This window comes from Mytilus californianus, unplaced genomic scaffold, assembly GCF_021869535.1.
Source record: "Mytilus californianus isolate M0D057914Y unplaced genomic scaffold, xbMytCali1.0.p SCAF_2, whole genome shotgun sequence".
In the NCBI taxonomy this organism is placed as follows: Eukaryota; Metazoa; Mollusca; class Bivalvia; order Mytilida; family Mytilidae; genus Mytilus; species Mytilus californianus.
In genome coordinates this window covers 12,535,800-12,542,552 of record NW_026262668.1, presented here as the reverse complement: position 1 = coordinate 12,542,552, position 6,753 = coordinate 12,535,800, and the positions used below count along the sequence as shown (strand labels likewise).

Here is a 6,753-nt window from a genome sequence, read left to right as displayed (position 1 = left end):
TGATTAAATGTATGAACGCAAGACAATAACCTTCACGATGTGCACTACTGACAAAACGTTTGGGAAAGCCAAAAACATAAAACATGTTAAAGGAAAAAACCAAAAGGTAAAAAACGAAAAAGGCAGTATAATAACAAAAATTGTAAAGAAAGATAAACAACACTTTTGTGAAAACAAATGTGAAAAAGCGGTAAAAAAACAATGATAATAATTTTTGTACGTTTCGGCAATAAAGTTTATCGACAGGTTGTAGATATTCGTTTGGGCACCAATTGCGCCCCTTTAAAAACAGACTTGTTCTTGTACTGTTATGAATCACAGTAAATGGTCAAACTCAGTAAAGACCCGTCTAAATTGCATTTAATTGATCAATTCAACAACATTTATCGTTACCTTGATGACATTTTTCGTTAAATAATCAAGAATTTTCTAAATATACTGCCGAAATTTACCCAAAGAAACTAAATAAATCAAATATAAACGATAATAATTGTCCTTTCCTAGATTTAAATATTTAAGTTTAACACGGGAAACTCTACACTAAAATTTACGACAAAAGGGACAATTTTTCGTTTCCTATTGTTAATTTTCCTCTTTTTGACGCTGAGGTTCCTTTGGCACCCTCTTACGGTGTTTATATATCACAACTCGTTCGCTATGCCCGTGTCTGCTGTGACGTTTTGGATTTCAATGAACGTGATCTATGTATTACTGATAAATTATTAAGGCAGGGATTTAGTTACCCCAAATTACTTAAAACCTTTACTAAATCCTTCCATAGATATAAAGATTTGGTTTAGAAGTTTGGTTGTACCTGTAGAAAACTTATATTTTACGGGATAGCACATACTAATTTTTACGGAGATGTTGTTTACCGAGCCCGGAAATTTAGATACGATCCGGGTTAACTTATCGATCCTTTAAATAAACTATTCTATAAGGTTACCAATTTAACACTATAATTAGATCATTGAATATTGTTTTTATTGGTATTAATATATTGATTTTGTTATCAGTAAATTAAAATCAAACTAAATATTATTTTTATATACATATGAAGATTCATGGCTCTACAATCTGTCGATACCTGTATCTTGGCATTGAACAAGGTCATATTTATCTCTGACTGTTAATGATGTCTTTCCCAGCAAACACAAAAACATCTTTAAAATGTTATTAAAATGTTGTGTCTAATGTCATGAAAATATCACAAAAGAACGTGAGAAAAACATAAAATGTATGGTAGAATATATATCGCTAAAACGTTTTCTAATATATTTTCTAAAATATTTGCATAACATAATTAAAATGTTGTCAAGAAATGTCATGATAATGTGAAAACCAATGGCAAATATAACATTTTGATAATCGTTTAAAAAATATTTTCTGGAAATATTTTCTGAACGTTTGAAAAACATCATGAACATCAAATAATGTTATAAAAACGTTTTTGGGATGTTTTCTTTCAAGTGAGACTGTGCCTAAAAAAATGTTTCAAAATGTTTTAAGAAGATGTTTTTGGTTGATATCTAGATCATATCAATATAAAAATTTCTGTACTTTTGATTGAGTTTGCTGCTTTTTTAAATAACAAATTATTAGTTTAATTTATACACAGTGATTCATTCTATATACAAACAAGAATAAATCAGTTGTTTTGCTATTAAGCATATGAAAATTCACAATTCAAAGTATCTAAAACCAAGAACCAACATGGCAGACACAACTCATCATAGTCAAGCCACTTACCAAATATGAAGTCATTCTGTTCAGCAGCATTACTAATAAAAGTAATGAAAAATTTGAGAACATTCAACATTTTGAAATACAATGTATAAGCAAACAGGAAACAGGTGCCAGATACAAAAACGTTCACACATCACAGTTCATCACTATCAAGCAGATCATCAAATATGAACTCATCTTGATCAGCAGTTTTGGGAAAAACAGTAATGAAAATATTTGTTGGACAAAATCCGACAAATATAGGTGGACAGACGACAGACAGTGCAAGAAAGCCCACATTCCTACCACAATGGTATAATGTTTAGTTTTTCACTCTCAACTTTTATTACTTATCTTATACACATCATGCATATGTCAACCTGAACATGCATGACATATTTGCCATTGGACATTATGCAAACATTATACACATTTTTAAGTTGAAGTTACATTGATTAAAACTTGTGTCCCAAATTCAGATTTTTCAATATAACTTCTCTTTCTAAACTTAAACCTTACACTTCTAATAGGGTAACATCTTAAGTCAATAATCATTGATAATTGGCTTAAGAGATGAGAACAAAACACCATTTTACATCAACTATTTGATTTATTTAAGAATACATTGAAAAAGTCAATCAATTGTCTTATTCAAAGTCACTTAGATTGTCTTGTAGTGTCTTATATCTTTTTCTTGCTGTGCCATGCTTCTGAAAGAAAAACAAAATCTTACATTCATATATAAACTTCTTGCACATTCCTTTATTAGAGAACGATTCACGTTGCCTGAAGGATAAACATCCCTTCCCCTTTAAAGTTTTGAACAAAAAATAACGATGATAGTCTGTCGGAAGGGGACGATAAATGGCTCTGTAGAGTGACACAGTTTATAATTTGTCATTTGTATCTAAGGGCATACGATACAGTCCTAGTAGTATACTATAGGCACATAATAACTTATCGAACGATTAACTACAAAAGAATTTGCTAATTGGAAAGTCATTCCAACATATTATTTTAACAAATTTGGTAAAAACAACCTTATATTTCATATGATGCCAGACAACATAAACTCAATATCCAATTTAAGTAACACATTACCCTCATTTTACTTGAACATATTAAAGAGCTGGTACAAAGCAAATAATACACCAACAAGTACCACACCAATCACAAACTTTAAAAATATTAGGCAGCAAATGTTGTGGGGTAACAAAAATATAAAATTTGAAGGAAAATGTTTAGTTTATCTTAATTTGATAAAAGATGGTATTATTTACATCAATGATATTATTGATTATAAAGGGCATATTTCACAAAAAGTTATATTGGAGAAATTAACCTTTAAACCTAATTGGATCTCAGAACTTTCAAAATTGAAAAATTCAATTCCAAAACAATGGCTAAATACATTAAAATCTGATATATCCATGAAAACTTCGGTAAAAACAAATTTAAACTTGTCATTGACTGTTAACAGAACAACTAAACTAATTGAAAAAATGTTATCTAAAGAAATATACAACCATTTGAATATCAAGAATGACGAGAGACCTATAGGATTCTTTAAATGGAAAAACATCTTCAAGCTAGAATCAATCACTCCAATAAGTAACATGCTTCAATATACTTTTTCTTATTTAATAAATAACAAATATAAAATGTTAAGATGGAAATTGCTCCATTACATCCTCCCATGTAAATAATTACTACAACAATGGAACATAGAAGATACAAGTATGTGTGTCCTGTGTAATTTGATTGAAGACTACGAACACTTTTTTCTCAAATGTCAATACTTTCATGAATTTTGGAATAAAGTATATGCGCTTGTAAGCAAAACAAAGATAGGGTCACATATATTTAATATAAAAACTTTAGTTTCGGGCTATAAAATACATGATCCTATGTATCATGATATAAATCTTTTCTTAACTATCTTAATCTATTCAATTCATAAAAGTACTCATATATCAAATTATAAACAAAAAGGTATAGATGCGTATGCAGTTTTCAGAAATGAAGTTTTGAATACATACGAAATTAATAAATTCATTAATGCTAAAAACAGTAAATTTTTAAATGATATAAAAGAATACATATGATCATGAATAGCTAGAAATCTACTATTTTCAGATATACGAAAACTTGTGTAAAATCTCATCATGTATGCATTAAATAGATCTGAACACGTGGTAAGAAATTAAAACAGCATGCTAACTGAAAACGAAAGTACAGTAGTTGTCTCCATACTCATATGCGCATAATTTATTACATGACGGCTCAATCAGAACGTTGTATCTAACTTACGACTCCAAAACTTACCACTTCCAATATTTAATTAAAGTTTAAGCTGTTTGCGAGAACAATCAATAAGACGCATGAATTCATCAGGACAACTGATTAACGGTTCTTTACAAAAGGTTAAGGTCAATGATCATAAAGTTCTAATACTTAGAAACAAAACCGGACAAAACTGTACATTTTCCGTAATCATGCGATCATGTATTTTCCAAAAATGTTTGTATTAAGTATGAGTTGTAAAACTAACTAACTATTTATAAATATGAATTCACTGGGTAATTTCCCTGGTTATTCAGTGACTAATTCACAGGGATACTCGGCCAACTGCTGTAGGTCGAGTAATTTGTCAATATAGCAAAGAAAAGTGCAATAAAGATATTTTTAGATGAAAAAAAAAAAAAAAAAAAAAACTTATCGAAGTGTTACGCATTGTTTTCGCAATGATGATAATAATATAACTTAACTTCCAAGAAACACACAGATGTCATTAAATGAGTTGTTTATATGTATTTTAAATACTTCAAAGGAAAGCAAATATGTTGTTTATGAAAGCACACTGTTGGACTTAAAGATTGATTTAAATAAACAACTTGTTTTTATTTTGTCACAAACAAAATAATTTATTCAAATATCCGGATATCTTTACTGTATTGTATGCCCTTAATCTTGAATGTAATGTATTGTTTATGCTAAATATTTAATTAAATATGGAATAACAGTAATTCTGTATGAAAATCTTACTTGAAAAAAAAAATTCTCCTGAAAGGTTGTAGACATTCCAAAGAACCTGCGCCACTTCCAAATTGTAAACCTGCATATCATGCATATTGAACTTATCCTTTGTTGCTTTTCTTTTAGCTCCTGTTAAAAAATAAAAGATACATTGTATGTACATTGTTTGTATGAATCAATAAATATAATTTTAAACAACAGTTTATATTATCTTGCTTGTACTGAAGTCTTACATAGTCTTCGTAATGTTCATTAAGCTGTTAAGGGAAATTTAATTTACTGTTTTGCAAATACATACATACACTGATTTTACTAGAAAAAAAAATCTCCATATTCACATGGTGCTGATATAAGCGTTATTGTAACTTGTGTGTGTGCCTCGGAACAAAGTATTGAGTCATGCTTATTGGAATAGTTGTTGTAGGTTTAAGTCTGTCATATTTGTTTTTCATTTGTATTTAATGTAGGCGGTTAGTTGTTTTGTTTCAATTGTGTTGAGAAAAATTTAACATTTGTTTATCAAGGCCTTTTAAAGTGGACTATATGGTATGGGTTTGTTCGGTGTTGAAAGCCGTACAGTGACCTATAATTTTTTTATCCAAGTCATTTGAATTCTGGTGGATAGCATGTCTCATACACCTTATAGCTTTTTCAGTATTTGGAAATCTGTCCAGCTTGAACTTTTTACGTCAGCATACGTCATACAATAATACACCTTATCGCTATTCCCGCTTGACCCGAGAATCTGTCCTGCTTGAACTTTTCACGTCAGACAACAATCACTTTTCCATTGTGACGTCAGATATTTTTTTATTATGACGTCAAAATTTTACTGGAACTTGTGACAGTTGTGTGATGTCCAGTATTGAATGGCAGACAAATAGCAATAAGGTGTATTACTTTCCATTGTGGTGTCAAATATTTTCTATTATGACGTCAACATTTTACAGGAGCTTTTGTGATGTCCAGTAATGGCCGACAAATAGCGATAAGGTGTATCAGCAATCAAACACACAAGCCACATATAAATGTATGTCATATCCTTAGTTTTATATCAATGAACAAATTCATAATTGGTGTACGTAGATGCTAGAACAGTGGCGGATTTAGGGGCCCCGACCCCCTTATGGAGCTACATATAAGATAAATGCAAAGACGATTTACAAGTATCACTCCAATCGTTTGCTTGCCTTGGGCAGGGGTCCCCCTTTTTTCAAAACCTTGATCCGCACCTCTAGAAACAGATGTATTGGTTCCGATTATGATTGAACACACAATATGAATGCACAAGTTTCATCTAAAGAGATTAATCATTCTTACCAAGTGAGTATATATCGCGTAACAAACAATTTTCTTCGCTCTCTTTGTTGATCTGTTTTAGTTTCAAAATTGAAATTTCAATATCACTTCCGGTGATAAAACAAAAGTCGATTCCGGAAAAGGTCGGTTTGCCGTAATGCATATAAACGATACGAAAATGAAACTTAGTACAGTTACAGTTTTCATTTCTTAATTTCTTAAATATACACGGATGAAATGAATAAACATTAAATAAAGGTGATTGTTTATTAATACATTATTGCTTAATTTTGATATAAGAAGGAATAAAATCTGACTTCAAGATATCAAGGATTTCAACGGTATAGTATCTTGCTTGTCATGATATTGATGAAATGTAGTACTATATCTTATCCTGAAAAAAAAAGAGCTAATTCCACAAAACGTTGTTTGTGGGGTTTTCAATAAAGTTTAAATAAAATGTGATTTTTATATCCGTAAAATGTTGAATAAAATATCAGTAAGACTATTAAATAATGTGTTTGTCAAAATATCTTATAGAAAACATTTAGCTGATATTTTTCAGATGTTTTATGTAAATCATTTTAATTTTACATTATAAATCATTTTATGCAAATAGCAAAACTATATTTTCTGTAAAACATTTTTTGCAAAATGTTTTTTGGATATTTGGAAAATATTTACTTTAAATGT

The 6,753-nt window shown here is 29.7% G+C and overlaps 1 long non-coding RNA gene across 1 annotated transcript; it reads right to left on the bottom strand.

Annotated features, from left to right (window-relative positions):
• Nucleotides 1-2,315: 2,315 nt before the first annotated feature.
• On the bottom strand, nucleotides 2,316-6,201 carry LOC127729267 (uncharacterized). Its single transcript, XR_007994567.1, has 3 exons — nucleotides 6,082-6,201; nucleotides 4,771-4,890; nucleotides 2,316-2,435 (listed from the first exon to the last, which is right to left on the bottom strand). It is a non-coding gene; the product is annotated as an uncharacterized LOC127729267 (long non-coding RNA).
• Between the last annotated feature and the right edge of the window lie 552 nt (nucleotides 6,202-6,753).